General features: G+C 47.7%; 1 protein-coding gene across 9 annotated transcripts in view; it reads right to left on the reverse strand.

Annotated features, from left to right (window-relative positions):
* Positions 1 to 22,143, reverse strand: part of EPB41L4B (erythrocyte membrane protein band 4.1 like 4B) — a 129,414-nt gene that overhangs the window by 97,591 nt on the left and 9,680 nt on the right. The window lies entirely within an intron of this gene.

Consider the following 22,143-nt stretch of genomic DNA (forward strand, 5'->3'; position numbering starts at 1 on the left):
TTTTAACACTCACAGAATAGGACCTGAAAAAAACACAGTTGCACACGTGTAAAGTAAGGGCCGTTAGTCTAAGCTTCTCTCCAGGTTATTCCAGATCTTCCTTTTCTGAGGTCTTTCTTTTTTTTTTTTTTTAAAGATTTATTTATTTTTTATTTATTCATGAGAGAGAGAGAGAGAGACGCAGAGACACAGGCAGAGGGAGAAGCAGGCTCCATGCAGGGAACCTGACACAAGATTCGATCCAGGGTCTCCAGGATGACACTCTGGGTTGACGGCAGGTGCTAAACCGCTGAGCCACCCAGGCGCCCCTCTGAGGTCTTTCTAAAACGGCTCCTATGTAGAAGGAGCCCAAGGTGGAGGATGGGGAAAGAACCTTCCTAGGGTCAGCTGGTCCCTTCTGCTGAGCCAGACTGGCTCCCGCGTGGGCAGACCCTCGCTAAGCGGGACTCGGAAGCGGCGGACGCAGCAGGGTGCGGTGGACAGGAAATACCACGTTTACCAACTTGCCTGTAGATGCTTCCCCCCCTTACCTCCCCCGGCCCCTGGTGCCCTTTGGTCTCTTCCTCTGAGACAGAATTCCCAATGGCCCTCTCCAGATCTAAAAAGAACCTGGTGAGATTATGAGGGCTGGAATAGAGGGATCCTCAAAACCGAGGTCCCAGTGAGGGACAGGTCAGGCGAAGACAGGTGGGGCCGGGCCACAGCACCCGAACCCACCACCGCACAGTGGGAAGCGCTTCTCTAAACTGAGGCTCCAGGACTCACTTGTCCTGCCAGCCAGGACGTGCCACCTGGGGCAGGGCCCGGAAGCCCACGGACTGGCATCTCGGGCTCAGCCCAAACAGCGCCTCCTTCACTCCCCCACCCCTCCCCTAACCCAGGGCTCTAAGTGCCCCCAAGCAAGCACGCCTCTTTAGGACACACACTCATCACCCTGCACTGCGGTGGCTGCCTTCGTCGTTGTCTCACTCCGACTTCAGGCTGAGGCCAGGGACCAGCTGTGTTGTCTCCCCTTCCCTCCGTCCCCAAAGCACACAGCAGGCGCTCCATAAACATCTGTTTGCTGCATGGCTAGCTGGCTGGCTCTGCAGGCTGGGGGATGTGTGGGGGCCGGGGCCAAGAACTAGATCTTCTGGATGGACCACGCTAAAACACGGACAACAGACTGATGCTTCGCAAGCAGCAGGCCTAAATGTGAGAATACACTCATTAAAATCTTTTCAAATTAAGTATTCCAGGAACAAGTGCCTAGGGAACCGTGCTGCACTTCCAAGGCCGTTTACCTAAACACGATTTCGTGGCTATTATGTGAAGTGCTGTCTAGTGGTTACAATAGGAGATCCATTAATGTGACAAGCCTGGGAGCCGCTCCTTGTTGCCTCGCTGCCTTCTTGTCTCCTCCTCTGTGATGAATCCACTCACTCTTTCCTTTCACAAATATTTACCGATTGCTCATCAAGCGTCAGCCACAACTGTAGGTGTTGGGGTACACTGGCGTCACAAACTCTGGGAGGGAATAGCTACAGGAAGCCCTCACCGCCTAAGTCATCCTTGGGGAGCCAAGTCCTCCAAAAACCGCTTGATACCTGGACCAGCGCAGCAACAGCACTTATCTCCCTGCCTTCTGAAGCAGGACGTCCCGAACTGGAAAGCCTTAGTCCAGATCACTATTTGGGAATTCCTCGATGCTTCGACTTCGAGACACACGGGGCAGCCCGTCCCCAACACAGCGAGGCAAAAGCTCTGCCCTCAAGTTCTTGCTTCCACGTTGCGTAGCTTTCCCTCCACCCGTCTCAACACATCGCTTCTCACAAGGACCAGCAACTAGTGGTTCTGAGTCAGTATGTCTCTTGGGAGCAGCAACTGCTGATCAGAAAGGAGCTAAAAATCACCAAGCTCATTAACATCATGTGGAAAAGAAGGGTACAGAGTCACCAACTGAAGACTGGGGCAGGCAGGCAGGCAGGCAGCCAGCAGGGGAAGGGGAAAGGGACGGACACCGTGCTATCTTTGCCGGCCACTCAGAGGTTCCTATTTTATTTTCTGGTTCCCAGCCATACCTCTGATAAGGAAGACTCCTGGACAGCTGATGTCTTAACTGTCTCCCCAAATAAATTAACCATCCTGACCCTCTTAGATAAGAGGCAACTGGCAACGTCCTACTGCGACCTGACCCACGTGCAACGTAACAGGTCAACTGTGGTCCTGGAAGAAAAAAGAAGATAGAAGCCAATCCATCTGGAAGCCTGATCTTCCTGGAGACTATTATTAGTCTCCACAGCATACGGTGCCGGCCAGGCAGGTTAGAAAGGAGAAGCCGTGTGCTGGTCGCAGGACGTCCGGGCAGTGCAAGGGCTTCAGGAGGCTTCTCCTTGGGGCACCCGAGGCTCTCCTCTGTCTACCTACTCCGCTTCTCCCCGATGGCATGCCCCTCCGCGCCCACCCTCTCCCTTTCCTCCCCACAACGGCACAGGCAACACCACCTTCTATCTAGACCACAGCAAGAGCCCCTCCTAAAACCCATCTTTCTCATGTTTGCCAGAATGGATTGCACACAACACAGCCCTCACCTCAGTCGCTACTCTGCACAAAAACACGCACCCGGGAATGAAATGCAGGCTCCTCAGCCCGGTGTCAGACTCTGCACAATCATCACTGGCCAACCCAACACCTGTTGTATCTCCCCAGGCCCCACATGTATCCTGGGCTCCAATCAAACCTATTCTCCAACCACAACACCCACCCAGCAAACGCTGCAGGTCCCATCCCCATGGCTTCGCCCGTGTCATCCCTTTCCCTGGGTGGGTGCCCTCCTCATCCATCCCTAGTCCCATCCCGGTTGGCAGCTAGCCAACCCCCATGGCCACACTGAAGTAACAAGGGTCATTATTAAACTTCTCCTTGGTGGCACCCTGTCCGGTTCCTCTTTGCTTCTCGATCATCTGACATTCTGAAGCTCAATAAGCAGACACTGATGTGGATGGATTAAGGAGGATCCTCAGTTCCCACAACAGTCTCCACATGACCGGCTTTTCGGAAGCCTGATCTTCCTGGTCCATCTCCGCTGGGAATTCTCTCCAGCCAGCTGGGATCTGGGTCTGCAGAACCCTGGTGCTACCATCCCGCCTTCCAGACACCCTGTCTGCTCTAACGCACTGGTGTTCTGGAAACCACACCGCACACTGAGCTAGGCCTTATTTATCCGCAAAATACTATCAAGTTCTGGATTTTTACAGATGGGCTAAGAAAATAACCAAAATAATTGTGGCGATAGTTTCTCAACCTAAGGGCAGGCACTTACATTCGTTCAAATAAATGTCATCTTATTTAAGTTGGCCCACGACATATCCTGTTAAGAACATCCTGAGTCCCAGGCTGTTATCCCATGTTTCAGAAACTGATCTCAGTTTGACAATATGTGGGAATGGGGCTGCAGGTGGGGGTGGGGGGTGAGGGCGGGGGGTGGAGATGGTGTGTGGGGTGCTGTCTTTCTTGAGTTGTACAGTACGAACGCTGCCCATCTGATGGTGGCCTCAACCCAGTTATGAACACATATAGGGTGATCGAGGCAGGGCCATGCCCTGAGACTCTTAGGAGCCAAACAGGTTGGGTTAGAACCCAGTTGTACCTCTTTTCTAGTCATATGACCATAACCTCAGGAACCACACGGAGTCCCAGCTTCATCTGAAAAATGGGGTACTCTCCCCTGCACAGTCAATCTTGCTAAGTCACTGTATTAATAAAAAAGCAAGAGGGGCGCCTGGCTGGCTCAGTTGGTCGAGCATGTGACTCTTGATCTCAGGGTTGTGAGATCTCAGGGTTTTACTTAAAAAAATAAATAAAGGAAAATAAAATAAAAAATAAGAAAGCAAGAAAGCCTATGAGCATGCACTGTAAACTGCAGTGTCCTACACACACAAAGGAATTATTATGAGTTCCAACCAAACCTCATTTCTCTCACTCCTCCACAGGAATGACGTATTACAATGTGCTTTTTGCCAAATACTTCGCAAAAACCAAAGTTCAGGGAGTCCATGATCTATAGCAGTTTAGTAATTCCTTTAAACAAAAGCTGAGACTGGTCTGGTTTGGGGGATTTCTGTAAGCCCATGTTGGTCCCTGGAAATTAATTCTTTTCCAAGTTCTTAAGCGCCCCCAGTTTAAGTAGCTCTCAGAACTCCACCTGGGGGTTGCTTCGTGGCCAACGGTTCCCAGAAGGCATCTGCCTCAGGGCCTGTTTCAACTGTTTCTAGGAAGTGCTAATCTCACGATTTGTTGCCAGTGTGGGTCCCCCATCCTCACAACTTGATAATTTGCTAATTTCCTACATTCTTGGTAAGAAACTAGCTATTTTACACACACACACACACACACACACACACAGCCCAGGCATCTCTGTCCCCATTGCCATTAGGCAATGTACTAAGTCATTAGGAACAGATATAAACTGTTTACTCCAGGGTATCTGAAACTACCAACTACTGAATCTACCAAATAAATATCTGAAATTACCAAAAGGTGTCACCACGAAATTTCATTATGAGACCTACCATCTCGGCCATCGGCAAGATTTGGGGACTCGTAATAGTACCCATAATCTGCAGGAGTGAAGGCCAGACGGTCCAGCTTATAAATTCCACCACCCAGGTGAAGAGTGCTTCAGTGTTGACCAATGTTGCTGGACCGCATTTTGCACAGAGGGAAACTGAGCCTCAGAGAAATCACGTGATCAAGTTCATATTGCTTCTTAGTGGTGGACCTAGAATCTGGATCTAGCCTTTCTGATATTTTTTTTAGGCTAGAGTTCTTTCTCCTTCTCTCCATTGCTTCTCTACTCATCTGCCTCTGTGGCTCTGAGCACACAGAACGTGTGCTGCAAACAAGAACTATTTCTTGGGGATCCCTGGGTGGCTCAGTGGTTTAGTGCCTACCTTTGGTCCAGGGCTTGATCCTGGAGTCCCGGGATCAAGTCCCATGTCGGGCTCCCTGCATGGGGCCTGCTTCTCCCTCTGCCTGTGTCTCTGCCTCTCTCTCTCTCTCTCTCTCTCTCTGTGTGTGTGTGTGTCTCTCATGAATAAATAAATTTTTTTTTTTTTTAAAGAACTATTTCTTAAGCCCAAGTCAACACACAGATACTGAGAGGCTCCTTCAAGCAGGGCCTGGGCTACAGCGGGGGTTACCAGGCCACACGGTCCAGCAAAAACAGATCGCATGGTGGGGAGGCAAGTACTAATTTGTTTGGAGGGCAGGCAAGTTGTGGCAGAATGGACAGCAGATGATTCGCTCACAAACGGACACAGAAGCCAAGACACTGTGCCGAGAAGGACTTCAACAGTCTGGGCAGCTCCTGGAAATTCAATTCTGGTAAAACAGAGCACAATGATATTAATTTCCTGACTTGCCTGGCTAACAATCTCTTAGAAATCAGAGGAAGTAACAAAAACAACAGCCCTTAATTTTGATCAATAGGGGAAGGAAGGAGGATCTTGGAAGAAAGCGACTGCCACCTTGGTTGCGTGACTCAGTGAACAGAGGTGCACCTGGTCAGCAGCACTGAGAGCCTGCGTTCTCTTTCCACCTTGGGCAAGGGGCTCTTGCTGTGCCACACGAGGACTGGGCGGGCAGATTTTAGGTCTCACCATTCCACCATACGACAGCGCCATATTGGCTTCAAGTAATGGACATCAATTTAAAACACAGACTGTGGGTTGTATTATTGATCAACTATTGATCAGCCTCTGTTCCTGGCTGGTAAATTGTCTTCAGGCCAAGCAGCAGAAATGCAAGGCACTCATTTGTTCCCTTAATGCTACATCCTTCACAGGGCTGCTGCTAGAATTAAATGACCCCACTGGCCATGATCCTATGAACCTTCTCTCAATCAATGTGGAATAGCTAACATCTAGTGACCTCAATTTCTGTCTCTCTATAGGTCCTTCCAAGCATGCCTAACACATGGGATTCAATTGTTACTTTAAGGGATGGTTTCTCATTTATTCCTTAGGATGCTGAATGAAGTCCAGATACCTAAAACCACTTGATCCTGGCTGTCTGAAAAGTGGTTTTGACCAACACTTCAAATGTTATGCCTGGGTGGCTCAGTCAGTTGGGCATTCCACTCTTGGTTTAGGCCCAGGTCCTGATCTCATGGATCTTGAGATCGAGCCCAGCTTCAGGCTCGGCGCTCAGTGAGGAGTCTGCTTAAAGATTCTCTCCCTTCTGCTCCTCCCACCCCCCAAGTAAAGAAATCTTTCAATGTTATGCTTCCAACTCTTCAGTAACATCAGAAACATCAGAGACCGCATGTGCTGATTACTCTTTAATTTGGGGTGACATTGCTAACAGGCAAATTGTAGCTATTCCTACCGACGGACATTAACAGAGCATCAGACAACCTCCCTAACACAAGATCCACTGATCAATTGCTCTTACAAGTTCTAAGTTGGGGGACCTCTCCATGTCACCGTCCTCATTAGGCCAGATGAGTCGTGCAACCTATCACAGTGCTCTCTGCCCACACTGAGTCCCCTCAAATCCCTGGTGAATGGGAACAGGGGACAGGAGCCTTCCTTGAATGACCTGAAAGGGCACATGCTCTCCGCATGATCTCCCGCCAGAAGACAAGCAAGTACACAAGGAACTCTAAGGGTCTCAGGGGGCAGGTACCAAAGATGTCACTCTTTGTGAGTTTTTATTTTGTTTGTTTTGGTTTGGTTTTTAACTGTGGTGCTTACAAACATGGCGGCAAGATCTCTGTTCTTCTCCCTTGCATCTGGAAGAACCTGGCACTGCTTCAGCTGAACAGAATATGGTGTTAGTAATGTTTTGTGGTTTCCAAGGTGAGGTGACCATTCTCTTGGGATGCTTCTCTATGGGTAGAGCCAGCCACCATGTAAAAGGTCCAACTACCCTGGGACTGCCAGGCTGAAGAGGCCACAGGCAGATACTCCAGTCAACTGCCCAGCTGAGCCCAGCCTTCCAAGCATCCCTACCAAAGCCCCAGACATGTGAGCATAGTTGTCTTTGGCTCTCCACACCAGCCCATCTTCCAAAGGAGTACTTCTGGTGACCCTGGTCAATGCCGTGAGCAGCAGAACAATCTTCCAGCTGAGCCCCACTCAAATTCTTGACCGAGAGAATCGTTGTTGTTGTTTTAAGTCACTAAGTGTAAGTGGAGGAGTTTGTTATGCAACAACAGATAACCAGGATGAAAACCATACATATACACAGATACAGCAGGTGTTCATGGCATATGCATATGTACATAAAAGCTTTTTGTAACTTTAAAAAATGTTTCTTTGGAAATCCCTACACTATGATGCTAACTTAGGGTATCACCTGCTTGGAGATAAGGAAGTAGAATATTAAACATACTCACTTTAGGGAAAAAAAAAGGAATAAACAAATCAGAAAACTATTCTTTAAAGGCCACTAATTCTGGGGATCCCTGGGTGGCTCAGCGGTTTAGCGCCTGCCTTTGGCCCTGGGCGTGATCCTGGAGTCCCGGGATTGAGTCCCACATCAGGCTCCCTGCGTGGAGCCTGCTTCTCCCTCTTCCTGTGTCTCTGCCTCTCTCTCTCTCTCTCTATGTCTATCATAAATAAATAAATAAATCTTAAAAAAAAAAAAAAAAGGCCACTAATTCTCCTTAGGAGAAGCATTAAAATCGAGGGTTGGACTATCCGAGGCTGTCTTACTCTACACTCACCAACTACATATTAAGAACTCAATAAATTGCGCCAAAAAGAAGAGAGGACACTGTTTCTGATTAAGAGACTTAAGAAACATTATTTACTAAATGCAATGTGTGGTCTGTCGTGGGCTCTTGATTCAAACAAACCAACGCTAAACAGGGTTTTGAGAGGACTGGGGAAAACCAATCAAGCACTTGGCAGTAAATGACATTAAGGCACCACTGTTCACTTTGTGGAGTATGACAATGGTATCACAGACACACACATACACGCACATGCGTGTTTTTACACATAAGAGATACTCACTTGGGTATAACAGGTTAAATGTTAAGTTGCCTGGGAGCTGCTTTAAACTACTCCAGAAAAATCATTAATAAATGGGTGTTGTGCACATGAGAGTTTCCTCATACTATTCTCCCTACTTTTACTTCGTGTACTTGAAAAATCTCCATAACAAAAACTTAAAGGAGGGATCCCTGGGTGGCGCAGCGGTTTGGCGCCTGCCTTTGGCCCAGGGCGTGATCCTGGAGACCCGGGATCGAATCCCACATCGGGCTCCCGGTGCATGGAGCCTGCTTCTCCCTCTGCCTGTGTCTCTGCCTCTCTCTCTCTCTCTGTGACTATCATAAATAAATAAAAAAAAAAAATTAAAAAAAAAAAAAAAAAAACTTAAAGGTTACAAACTGTAAAGGAGTTAGGGGGTGGGGGGTGTCAACACAGTCTGGCCTGAGCCCTGCCTCTGAGGATCCAAGCCACTGGCTGGGACAAGTCCACGTTGCAAGCCATGGGATGCAAAAGAGGGGTATTATGCTGAATGAAGTAAGTCAATCGGAGAAGGACAAACATTATATGTTCTCATTCATTTGGGGAATATAAATAATAGTGAAAGGGAATATAAGGGAAGGGAGAAGAAATGTGTGGGAAATATCAGAAAGGGAGACAGAACATAAAGACTCCTGACTCTGGGAAACGAACTAGGGGTGGTGGAAGGGGGAGGAGGGTGGAGGGTGGGAGTGAATGGGTAATGGGCACTGAGGGGGGCACTTGACGGGATGAGCACTGGGTGTTATTCTGTATGTTGGCAAATTGAACACCAATAAAAAATAAATTTATTATAAAAAAATAAAATAAAGCTGGAAAAAAATAATAAAATAAAATAAAATTTGAAAAAAAAGAGGGAAATGACTCCAAGCCATTAACAACTCGCTTTCTTTCTCGACACTAAGACAAAATCCAGTATACAGTCTTCTGTCGGGATCCAACTCAGTACCTACCTATGGATCTTAAGTCCTACCCCCAGCACCTGGTACAGCTTATAAAAGGGGTGCACTCTGTCCAACTTTACAGACACAAATAACACTTTTATATAGCAAGGAAGTATGGGCAGCAACGAAAGCTACATCTTTTAAGCTATGGACACCAAAGTTAAACGCTCTACTCTATCTGATTTTGTGAAATCAATGATGTTACCCCTTAGAACATTTCTGAGGGACACAGGATTGATTTTTAACCTTGACCTAAAAAAACGCCACCATCTGTGACCAAGCAGAGTAAAAGCATTGGCTATGGAACAGAACATGCTTCCTGGTGGGCATCCTTAGATAGCCACAGCGAGCAGGCCTTGGTAAGGAGCCCTATACGACATCCAAGGTACCAAGTAAGAAGGTAGGAATGTTCTAGAAATCAGCACCTCCAAGGCCCTCATTTTACAGGTGGCAATAATGAGGCCAGAGGCAGGTCATGCTGTCAGGCAGCCAATGCAAACCCAGGAATAGAACAGGAGCCTCTGACCCTGTGACTAATACAACTCTCTTTCTTTGGTCCATCCTGCGACAACTGCATTATGGACGTTATCTGAACAGGAAAGGAACAGGCAAGCCTCGCGTTTCTGAAAGGTTAAGAACCAAACAGGCGATCCCGAAAAACCAGAAATCTCAGTGTTAAAAACTCCTTAACTATAAAAAGTGCTTGGTTTGGGGAAATATTTTTGGCTTTTTTAAACGGTGGTTCAGGAAAAAAAAATTTTAAAAACCCACAGGAGAAAGGAAAAAGAAAATGAAACAAATTTGTGCCTGACTAAACAGTAACACGCAATTAAAATGATGGATGTCTCTGTGCCAGAGGTTGAGTTTGAAACAAGCTGCTGGAAGAAGGGCAGCCCTGAAAATAAATTGCCAAATTACTTTTTTGCAGCCAGATTGCAGATTCCCCCGCCATGCAATTCTGAAAGCAAATAACCCCACATAAATAAATATGCAACGAATTCCCAGGGAAACTAGCCAAGAAACACGAAGAGAACTAACTTTGGGTGGAAGACTGCCCCCATGCATCCTGAGATTTAGGAGTGCAACTCAATTTACAGCATCAGGGCTACCTCACACAGGAAGCCTCCCTCGACTCCCCAGGCCTGTAGACACTGACGGCCTCCTCTCTGTGGAGCCCTCCAGGGCCCTGAAAGTAGCTTCTGGATGCCGCAGCACACCCCGTGATGCAGTGGCTGAGGGCACGGGCTCGAGGGTCAGCCTGCCAGGGGTCTGAGTCCCAGCTCTGTTACCCCGCTCAGGCTGAGTCTGGGGTCAGGGAATTTCTTACCTGGTCAGGGTGTCTAAGAATGAAATGAGATGAAATGAAGGACTGAACAGGGCTTGGCCCAGGGTGAGCCCACTGGACACCCCCGGTGATGGAGGTGGCCTCTTTCTTCCTACTAAGCCCGTTCACAGAAGGAGACAAGCTTTACAGAGATCAAGTAACAGGGGAGTGTGTTCCTGGGCTGAACCTGGGTCTCCCCAAAGTCCACAAATCAAAGCCCTATACACTCCCTCCTCCCTATGCCTCAGAATGTGGCTGGATTTGAAGACAGAGCCTTTCAAGAAGTAATGAGGTTCAAATGAGTTCATTAGAGTGGGTCCTACTCTTATCTGACTGGTATCCTGAGAGAGAGAGAGAGAGAGAGAGATGAGGTCACACAGAGACATCAGAGATTATGGTATTTTGTTATAACAGCCTGCGCTAATACAAGGAGGCACACAGTTTCAAGTCAGAACCAGTTCTGAATCTGGGCTGCACCACTCATGACCAGCATGATCCCAACTAAGCCCCCTAGGCTTTTGGAGTCTGTTTTCTGCCTGTAAAATGGAGATGACACAGCACCCAGTGATGTGTGGAGAAGATGGAAACATGCAGCTGGCCTGGGCCAGAGCCAGAGCTGTGCCCGGGACCTCAGACGTGAAGTCCCAGGAACCTCCCACCATATCCCTCTGGGGATCCAAGAGCCTTCGCTGGGTGGCACAGCTTGAGTCACAGCATGGTCATGGAGCCCAACTTCCTTGGGTCCCACCCATAGCTGGTATTCCATAAGCATGGGCGGTGAACTCAACTAGCAAATTTGCCTACAGTTTAAAACTTTTAGTGATCACACCAACTGCTAAGGCACAGAATTTTAGGGCTTTTTACTTGGCTCTGTGTGCATGCACAATTTTCAAAAAAGTTCCGGGGTAAAAAAGCACGTAAGACTTTTAACCTTGTCTATGGTGAGTTTGGCAGTTAGAGACATAAAACTGTAACTGAGGCACAGCTTCCATTCGTGTGATGGAGGGGTATACAAACCAAGTTGTCTTTATCAGGTTGGCCTTCGATTTTTCTTTTATCTCTCACCTTTTTTTTTTTTTTGGGTGACTCAATATCTTAAAAAAAAAAAAAAAAAAAACTCCTGCAAGAAGAAGGCAGAGAATGACACATTCAGATGGAGGAAAGGAGGTGTGATGCTTACAGCCTGTAGGTTTGGATTTGTAAGGATGGCATTAACAAGATTATTTCCCTGAGGTGTGTGGTTTGTGGTTAGTGTGAACTATTGTAAGAATCCTGACTGTAAGTTTACCACCCAGCAAGTTAGCTTTTCATATCCATTAACTAAGAAAAAAAAATTCCCATCATATATGTACTTTTTTTTTTTTTTTTGAGAGTGCACACATGCACACTGGAGCTGGGTGAGGGACAGAGGGGGAGAGAGAGAGAATCTCAAGCAGGCTCCACGCTCAGCACAGAGCCAGACGCAGGGCTCGATCTCAGGGCCCTGAGATCCTGACCTAAGCCGAAATCAAGAGTCAGGCACTTAACCGAATGAGCCACCCAGGCCGCCCTCCGATCATATATGCATTTTTAAAAGCAACAACAGAAGACCAAGCAAGGTGCAAGCACTGACTAGTATTACTGTGGAATGCTACTTCAAAACACAGTACACACGTAGGAGACAATTTCTAGAAGTCAACACCGTGGTACAAATAGAGTAGCTTCTTTAATTGCTGTGGACTGGTCATAAGCAATTTTGAAAACCCAGTTTTCCCCGGTTCAAGCAGAACTAATTCACCTGGAATGTCTCAACACACAAGATCCCAGCATATCAGGGCTTCAAATCCATGCCAAAAGGTAATTCCTACATGACGGCCACTAAATCAGGCACTGACACTGCCCCCCCCCCAACCTACCACAACCCTCAGACGTTCTAAGAGACCAACGGAATGTAAAAGTGGGAGGAACACCTGTGCGGGGTTACGCAGGTACCACCCCCACACAAGGCACGTGGAGGGATTCTTGCCGGAGGTGCGCGAGGTGGGGAATGGAAACAGTGCACAGACAGGGCCATTCCCACGAGTGAAGTGGGCCAAGAGGAAGGGGGGTGGGGGCTGGGCAGTCACCACACAGACCTAGCCACCTACCACTCTGGGAATTCAGATCTTCCAATTTTTTTTTTAAAGTCTACAAATTTGAATTTTTTTTAAATGTGAAACGTGATGATTTTTTTAAAGCCTGGTATAGACCTCTAGTTTACTTTTTAATTGAAGGGTGATGGACATAGGCAAGAGCGCACAGGTCAACAAATAGAATATTACTGGACTCCCAGAAGCCACCATGTGCCTTTTTCCAATTTCTATGCTTTCTTCCATCCCGCAGGTACCGCAGCTTTGTTTTGCCTGTTTCGGACTTCAGATAAATGGAATCACACAGCAGGTGCTGGTTTACAGCTGCATAGGAATGCAGGGACAGTGCCCCTCTAATTCACAGACCTTGTATGTCTGAACAGAGGCACACAGGTGGCACTTTACAACCCTAAGCAGAAGAGAAATGAGACCCAAGTAGATTTATAGCAGAGAATGACTTGGAATCACTGAGGCCCCAAGGAGTCAGAGAGTCAGAGATAAGACGGAGCCAGGCATGGGTGGAGTGGGATGGTCAAAGTCCCATAGAAGGGGAGGGTCTATTCCCGGGTCAAAGGGGCAGCAAAAGGACAGGGACAAAAAAAAAAAAAAAAAAAATAGAGGTGGCAGCAGGTGCCAGTGGGAGAAAGCCAGAGTTCAAGATTCATGGCCACCAGCAAGGCAGAAAGTAAGCAAACAAGAGACCAGAGCCAGGGCTGGCTCGGACCAACCCCAGTGCCCAGAGAGCCTGCACTTTCCCCAGGAGACCAGACTTCTCTAGAAGGAACAGAATTCACTGGATTCCCAAAAGGAGGAATCAATAAAGAATACCTGGTCTGCTCTTTCTTTAGAAAACTTTTTATTTTGGATGATTTCAAATAAACACGAAGCAGAACAGTATAGCGAACACCTGCCACTCAGCTTTCACAATCATCAACATTCTGTATCCTCTTCCTTCATTCCTCCCCACTGCCCTCCATTAATTTTTTACCCATCTTTTTTTCGGATGGTGGTAATAAATTTACTTTACCCTGAAATGCCCAAATCTGTGCTGCTTCATTTTGACAGGTGGAAACATCTGTGTAACTTGCCCCCCTGCCCCGCTCTGGTACCATTCGGCACCTTCCTGTCTCCCCATAAAGTTCCCAGGCAATCCCAGCAGCCCTCTCCAGGCCTGCAGAAGCTACAGCTATCCGGATTTCTTTTTCTCCATAGACTAGTTTTGCCAGTTCTAGAACTGCATATGCGTGAAATCATGGGGAGGGGGGGATACTTTTTTGTGGAAGGTTTATTTCACTCAGAGGAATGCACAGGAATACAAAAAGAGGAGGCTTAAAAATTCAGTTTGGGCCAAACCACATAGACACGTCTTCATCACCTTCTCATGCCATCTTAGGTGGAGCACGATAAAGTAAACAACTGAGGCTAAAAATAACCCACACTGGGATTTTGGAGCCACGATTGTCAGGGGATTGCTCAAGTCCTGCTTTCTTCCCTGGGTCTCATGTTCCAGATATGAATTTTTACACATTTTAGCAACAACCATCTCAGAGCTCTCACTGACAAGAGCTGACTTACAAAGCCAGGTGTATCACTATTTTTTTTTTTCCTGTCCTCTGCCCTGACTCTTCCTCGTTGAGCGAGAAAATGGGAGCAAAGCATGGAAAAGCTGTAGAGCTCTCTGCGAATGCAAAAGACACATCTTCTCGCTAAATTTGCAGCTGCTGAAGAAAAAAGATGCATCCCTGACTCAGTCTTGTATCCACCCGGCCCCTTGGCTTGGCTGTGGGTATACAGCAGGCACTCAATAAATACCCATCTCTCCATTATTCGCTCTTTGAAAATGTCAACCCCACCCAGATTTGGGAGGCAAAAGAGCAGAATGGCCAAGAGTTCAGGGTGCCTTCCTTTTGTCATTTGTAAAATAGTGGCAGGAATACCGGCACCTACGCTCAGGGACTCTATGTGAGCTGAGAAATCCACGTAAAGCAGCCAGTGCAGCGCCTGGCAGAGAACAAGTGTCTCTAGATCTACAGACATCGGCACCTGCTCCTCTGTTCCAGCCTCCTAGCTGGCCCTGCCAGACATGAACTGCATTCCAAGCCCGCTTCAGACTCTTCGCCAGGAGTCTGATCTGCTGGCCCCACACTGGCCTCATGGAAAACACACCAGTAGTGAATCCAGGCTTTGTGGCACCTTAAAACTTATACCATCTGGAGGTCCTTTTAAAGAAAGAAAACACAAAAAGAAAACCCCTTTACATCTGCAAACTGTCCAAAAACCAAAGACCAAGCTGACGTAGCATTAGGGCCCCCCTCTGCTACTGCTCTGCCCTCAGGATTCTCCATCCCCCCAACCTGCCACGTGCAAGACATAGGGGTCCCATCTTGGCTTCTCCATCAATCCCACTCCTAAATCCAGCCGCCAAACCCATTGGATTCCAGGTCCTCAAAGGCCAGTGCACCTGCCGGCATGTCCAAGTCCAGCAGCATCACCCTAAATTAGACGCACGATGCAGGTAACAGCCTCTTAACCCCACCATCCGCCAATCACCCTGCAGAGCCAGACTCCACCTGTCCAGCGGTGTTAGTCTCCCTCCCCTTCCCCTCTCCTCTGCTTCTCTTTTTGAGACACATGCTCCTCCTGCCCTCCTTGGTGAGGCCATCTGTCCCACTGTTCCTCCACCTGCACTGCCAATCCTCCGCCGCTCAATGTCAAAATCAACCCAACAGTCACTTCCCCTGAAGCCATCCCCAGTGGAAATCCGCCTCTACTTCCAAATCCACTTCTGCTTCTACACGACTGCACCTGTCCGGCCGTGGTGGTGCCCGGTCATCCTGGTCATCTGAGCAGCACAGTCAGGTGGCAGAGAGCCTCAAAGAGTCAAAAGAACAAATCTACCTTTCCGGGTCTACCCACCCCCTTAGCCAAATGGGAATGAGAACACCTGTTCTGCTGGCCTATGAGCTTTAAATGAGATGCAGACCGGAACACACAGAAGATCCAACGTTGTCAGCGGGGCTCAGAACCTGTGGCCAACCTCGGCCCTATCATGAGCCTTAAGTTCCCAGCAATGTGCCTTCTCCTACCACAGCCATTGTGCATCCTTCTATACCAGGGGATAGCTGCTCTCTCGGCTGCAAAGAGATTTCTCCCTCCCACGACAAGGACCTATCTCTCCAAGCCCTTCTTTACATAGAAGAGGTCGTAGAGTATAAAGATTAAGAACATGCTTCACCAGAAACTTTAAAAAATATATACATAGTATGATCACATTTTTCTTGGGGAAAAAAAAAAGACTTTTTTGGCAACCCTTAGGAAAAAAAATGTGACAGGGCCATACACGAGATGTTAACGTGGTACTCTCTTGGTGGAGGCATTTTATGCTTTGTACTCTGTACCTTCTTTAACCTGTAATCCCTAAAAATTCTAAACTAAACAGGATTCCTTTTATTTTTAAAAAGTGCAGAACTGGGCGGCCCTGGTGGCTCAGCAGTTTAGCGCCGCCTTCAGCCCAGGGCGTGATCCTGGGGACCCGGGATCGAGTCCCACGTCAGACTCCCTGCATGGAGCCTGCTTCTCCCTCTGCCTGTGTCTCTGCCTCTCTCTCTCTCTCTCTGTGTGTCTCTCATGAATAAATAAAATCTTAAAAAATAAAATAAAATAAAATAAATAAAAAGTGCAGAACTGGTGTAACAAGGTAGCATTTCTTTTTAATAAAACCAACATTCTTCTCATTGTTTTCTCCCCTTTTCAGGCAACGAGGCTGTTCTGATCTCATTACCTTCAGGAAAAGTATGTTAGAATCAGAAACGGAAAATTAGGATTAAAAAAAAAAAAAAGATGAAGAGCCTGGATGCTGGAGCCAGACTTCCTGGTGCACCACATTCTAGTGGCAAGACCCTGAAGAGGGGATCTGACTGTTTTGCACCTGTTCCCTGGTCTGTAAAATGGCAGCAGTCACCGTGTAAAGTTTTTGTGAGAATTAAAAGCGTCAGTGCACGTTCAGAACTGTGTCCGGCGTACAGCGGGCACTAGTTTTATAAGAAACCTTTTAGGTGGGAGCCCTTTTTAGTTCTTGAGACTCAGTCCTCAACATTTCAGTGATCCTGGAATACCAGTTGGCTTCCAATACTAGATACACAATCTCTGACATTTGCAAAAAATCTGTAACAAAATTGACCCGCTCCAGGTAAACCAAGAACTTTAACTGTAGAATCCGTCTTAGCAATTCTGTTCTGCAGTCAGTCTCCTGAGGGGGTACCTCTCACGGTACCTCTCAACGGTTTCTGCTCCTGGAGCAGCATTGTATGTGGTTCTGATGCTGTGGATTAATTCTCTCCTCAAGTTGCATTTTTGCCCTTAAATTTCTACTTCACACGGTGAGTTTACACTTTTAATCGGTCAAGGTCAACGGCAGGCAGTGCAGACACCAGCAGGCCAACGAGGAGGCCAAGAGCACTTACATGCTGTGTGTGCTCTAGCATGCTGCTTAACCTCTCTGGGCCTCAATCTCCTCATCTGTATAATGAGGCTGCTCATAGGGAGTATTTAGCTAATACAGTTGTGAGGAGTCAATGAGTTAAGCCATGTAGAGTGCTTACGATACGGCATGGGTCAATATTCTCTGGAAACATTATGCTAAGTCCAAGAAGCCAGACAAAGGGCTAAGTATTCTGTACAATTCTGTTTTTATGGAATATCCACAGCTGGCAAATCCATAGAGACAGAAAACAGATTAGTGGTTGCCAGGGGCAGGGCGGAGGGGACAATGGAAAATGGACTGCTTAGCGGGTACAGGGTTTCCTCGTAAGGTCCACAATGTTCTGGAGCAAGGCAGGGATGACGGTGACCTATCCCCGTGAGTATACTAAACGTCACTAATGCTACATTTTTTAGTGTGTATTTTACCAAAGGAAAATCATTTAGAAAAAAAAGGGGGGGGCGCGTCACTAATGTTTCCTATTACTCAAATTACTACATAGACAACTACTATAGTAGGAAACGTACTTTCTGTGCAAGGCACAAATGGCCCACAGGTTCCCAGGCAGGAGAGGGAATACTCTGGGCAGGTGTGTGTGTGTGTGTGTGTGTGTGTGTGTGTGTGTTCAGGACAAGCCTCACAATCATGGTAGCATCTGAGACGTGTCCGGAAAGAGCTAGACCCTTCCCAGGAAAGAACTGGCTAGAGAGGGGAAGAGCACAAGCCAAGGCGCACAGGGAGAGGTGAAGCATGGGGAGCGGAGGCAGCAGGTGCCAGAGCAGCAGCAGGGTGGCAGCCGCAGGGAAGGCCCGTGGGAAGGCCTGGCAAGGATTTTAGGTCCAGCTCCGATGTTTACCCGCTGTGGGATGGCCAAAAAAGCCTTCCTGCTGAAGCTTCTGTAAAACTGGGATGCCTGTAATTCTCTCCAAAAGGTGGTGCTAACAGGATTAAATATTTCACCAAACCTAAAACACTACAAGGACGTCGGGGGTATGACGCTCTAGAACACTGGTCCTCAAACTTGGCTGCACAATGGAATTACCCCCGGGGAGTCTAAAAAAAAAAATACCCTGTAATGACGGGGTCTCTGGTGCTAGCAGCCTGGCGTGCGCCCCAGCAAAGCCAGGGAGTAAAGCTGACCGCCAGGGTCCTATGGTGGAGCAGCCTGAAACCACAGGGGCTGGGGGGGTGTTCACACGCTGACCCCCGGGCAAGGCTAAAGTTGTTCATTCTCCTTTTTAAGAGGGACAGCAGGTGTGCAACGCAATGTAAGAATAATTCCACACCCAAATGTGCTCCTCCTAAGAAGGGCCCCCATTTTTAACCATTTCGTATTCCCTGCACTGGGCCTCACGCACGTTAGATGATCTCTAACTGCTGTTGTCCTTAATAAGGTGAAACAATAAGCAAACCGGAGCTCTCCTGGACAACTCCTATGTGTGGAAGAGCTCATTCCCTGAAGTGAGTTGTAATAAGATAAATGGCATGTCCCAGTAGCTCGAATACACACAATTCTGTTTCTTTTAGAAGACAGCAGGTAATTTTTGCATTTTTCTTTGGGGTGGGGGGGCAGGAGGGGTCTCAGAGGAACTATCCATCACAGCTTTTAGAACAAAGCTAAATACTTTTGGACCTCAAAGCAAAATAAATGCCATACAGAATCCTGATGAGGTATCCTAAACAGGTATTTCCGACCCTGGACCCCCCGCTCTCCCATTAAAACACTCCGGACCGGGATCCCTGGCTGGCACAGCGGTTTAGCGCCTGCCTTTGGCCCAGGGTGCGATCCTGGAGACCCGGGATCGAATCCCACGTCGGGCTCCCGGTGCATGGAGCCTGCTTCTCCCTCTGCCTGTGTCTCTGCCTCTCTCTCTCTCTGTGACTATCATAAATAAATAAAAATTAAAAAAAAAAAAAAAAAACCCTCCGGACCCCCTCGTCTCAGCTCTCGCCTTCAAGAACCCCACTGCCACTGCCAGCCTGTGTGCATGAACCCTTCCCTGGACTCTGACCGGCCACTCTCACTGCCATCCACACCGCAGATGCCACTCCATACACCCTGTGACCCAACCAGGAGGTGGCTCAGACCTCAGGTCTCAGGCCCCAGCAAACAGGAGCAATAAACGGACTACGGTCAGTGAAACGCCGCGTAACAGGCTGCCAGAGAGCAGTGCAGGTTAATAACTAACCCTCATCAGCCTCTTACAGCTTCCGAGCTCTTTCCTGGATGGAGCCCACGTCCAGGGCCAGGCCCCGGGGCAGGCCAGGTTTCTCGGGGGCCTGGGGGGAAGCACGGCCCCAGAGAGGCCAAGAGGCTTGCCGACTGTCAGCTGGCCTCGGAGGGAGAGCAGGAGCAGCCCGGAGGGCTGCGTGCAGGAGGCTGCGCTGATTACACACTAATTACTGCTCATTTGCCACAGGTGAGCGGCGGGCTGGCTGCACGGAGCAGCGTGAGTGTTCCAATGCAGACAGGAAAGATCTGCCATCCGGAATGAGGCTCTGCACCGTGTGGTCCCCAAGTGCTCCCTCAGGGGTACAAGCCAGCGGTTCCTGCTGCCCTGCCATCTGCCCCGTGTCTCCTCTCTCGGAAGGGTTCAGGGATTCTGCTCCCTAAAATGTCTGCTGGCACGTCCAGCCTGGAGAGAGGGAAAGCGCTCCCTGGGGGGCCTCCCAGATAATGGAAAGGAATCCAAACAGGAGTGAGAGCTAGAAAAAGAAAGGATCCAAGGTCAGGGGAGACATTCAAGGTCAGGGGAGACATTCAAAACCAATGTCAAGGGATGCCTGGGTGGCTCAGCGGTTGAGCGCCTGCCTTCAGCCCAGGCGTGATCCTGAAGTCCCAGGATCGAGTCCCTGCATGGAGCCTGCTTCTCTCTCTGTGTCTCTGCCTCTGTGTGTGTGTCTCTCTCATGAATAAATAAATAAAATCTTAAAAAAAAAAAAAACAAAACCAACGTCAAGGAGAGGCACCTGGGCGGCTCATTCGGTTAAGCATCCAACTCTTGATTTTGGCTTAGGTCATGATCTCAGGGTCATGAAATTGAGTCCTGTGTTAGAGCTCCACGCAGGAGCCTGCTTAGGATTCTCTCTCTCCTTCTGCCCCTCCTCCTCCTTTCTCTTTCTCTCTCTCTCTCTCTCTCTCTCTCTAAAACAAAAAGTCAAGGAGCTAATGAAGAAACAGGAGTTAGACAAAAAAGAAAAAGACATTCTTCCATCAAATCTACTGAAAATTTTCCAGAGATGAGGAATTTGGACCTTTTCAAAGAAGCAACAACCGATGAAAAATACAGGATGCTTGGGCTCACTGGCAGGGCTTGAGCGAGGAGCAGGAATATTGGATGTATTATTTCAAGCCTCAGTGCCTTTGCATATGCTGACCTGGCCACCAGGAAAGGTGTTCTCCCATTTGTCTTCAGAGCCCAACTTTTTCTCTTGAGATTTTTCTGGTTGCCCGTTTCTCCCACTCAGCCGCCACACCTTAGACTTTTTTGGGGGGCTTACTGATAAAGTTCTCTATGGCACTCGTTTCCACCCCAGCTTCTTGAGGGCAAAGAACCCATCGTATTGTTCTGTGTGCCCTAAGTCAAGTGTTTCAAATAATGCCAGTTCCCTGTACCAAGTGCACCTCAGGGTAACCAAATGTTGAGGATGCCATCAACAAAATCCAGAAAGTGAGAAACTATTACAGGGCAAATCAACAAATAAATGACCAAAAAAAAAAAAAAAAAAAAAAAGGTGGGGAAAGGGGAAAACTCTAGATTAAGAGCTTTAAATTGTTGGGTGGGGAAAATGGGGAGATGTCAGTTAAGAGAACACAAACTTTCAGTTAGAAGATGAACAAGTTCCGGGGATCTCATAAACAGCAACGGTGACTATAGTTGATCACAATGTAAAATACACTTGAAATTTGCTAAAACGGTGGATTTCAAAACTTTACTAAGATACACGTGACTGTAACTGGTAAGGCAATGGGTGTGGTGTGTTCATTAGCTTGATGCACAGTAATAGGTTTTGCAATTTATAACTTCTATCAAATCACCAAGCTTTACGCTCCAAATGTATATGATCTTTACTGGTCAACTATACTTCAAGAAGCGAGGGAAAAAATATTTCTAAAAAATTTTTCTTAAAGCTCTAGATAGAATAGCAACCAAATGCAATGAAAAGACCTTGCTGACAACCAAACAGGAAAATCTGAACACTGCCTAAATATCTTGATACCAAACTTTTTTTTTTTTTTAAGGCGTTTTACCAGTATAGTCGATCTATTTATAAAAACATAGCCCTTGTCTTTTAGAGATGTGTGCTACAGTACGAGTTTGAAATTACACGTTTGGAATATGTTTTAGAATCACTGGGAAGGAACAGGGGTAAGGATAAGATGAACTAGAGTGGCCATATGGACAGGTGAGGAAGCCTGACAATGGGTACGTGGGGGTCATTATGCTCATTATGTGGTGTGTACATGGGGTTCTATTTTTGACTACGCCTAGACATGTCGATGGTAAAAACTGCAAAAAAAAAAAAAAGTAGGCAGAATTGAAGTAAAATCTGTAGATCCTACAATTCCTCACCAAACACCAGCAGCAGCAACTGACTTCAAAATTCATGTACAGCCGGCAGCTCGGGTGGCTCAGGGGTTTAGCACCTGCCTTCGGCCCAGGGCGTGATCCTGGAGACCTGGGATCCAGTCCCACGTCAGGCTCCCTGAATGGAGCCTGCTTCTCCCTCTGCCTGTGTCTCTGCCTCTCTCTCTCTCTCTCTCCCCGTGTCTCTCATGAATAAATAAATAAAGTCTTTAAAAAAAAAAAAAAAGGGAAGGCCCGAAACTGCACAAAAATCCACAACCCAGATGATGGATAAACCAAAGGCGGTGTATACGTACACGGGAATACTACACAGCCTTCAAGAGGAATGGCATCCTGACGCACGCTACAACACGGATGAACCCCGAAGATACCACGCTGAGTGAGAGGAGTCAGACACAAAAGGATAAATAGTGTACGGTTCCACGTACAGAAGGTTTCTGGAGTCGCCCAAGTGGTAGAGACCGAACACGGGAGGGCGGTTGCCAGGGGCTTCGGGGAGGGGGGCGGTGAAGGAGAATTATTGTCCTATGGGTACAGAGTTTGAGTTTGCAGAGAGAAAAACAATCTGGAGACAGAGGGTGGTGACAGCTGTAAAACTACTACGTGGATGCACTCCACGCCACTGAACTGTCTACCCAAAAGTGTTCAAAATGGTACATTTTAGGTTACTTCCACTGTATCGT

This window comes from Canis lupus, chromosome 10 (genome assembly GCF_048164855.1).
Source record: "Canis lupus baileyi chromosome 10, mCanLup2.hap1, whole genome shotgun sequence".
In the NCBI taxonomy this organism is placed as follows: Eukaryota; Metazoa; Chordata; class Mammalia; order Carnivora; family Canidae; genus Canis; species Canis lupus.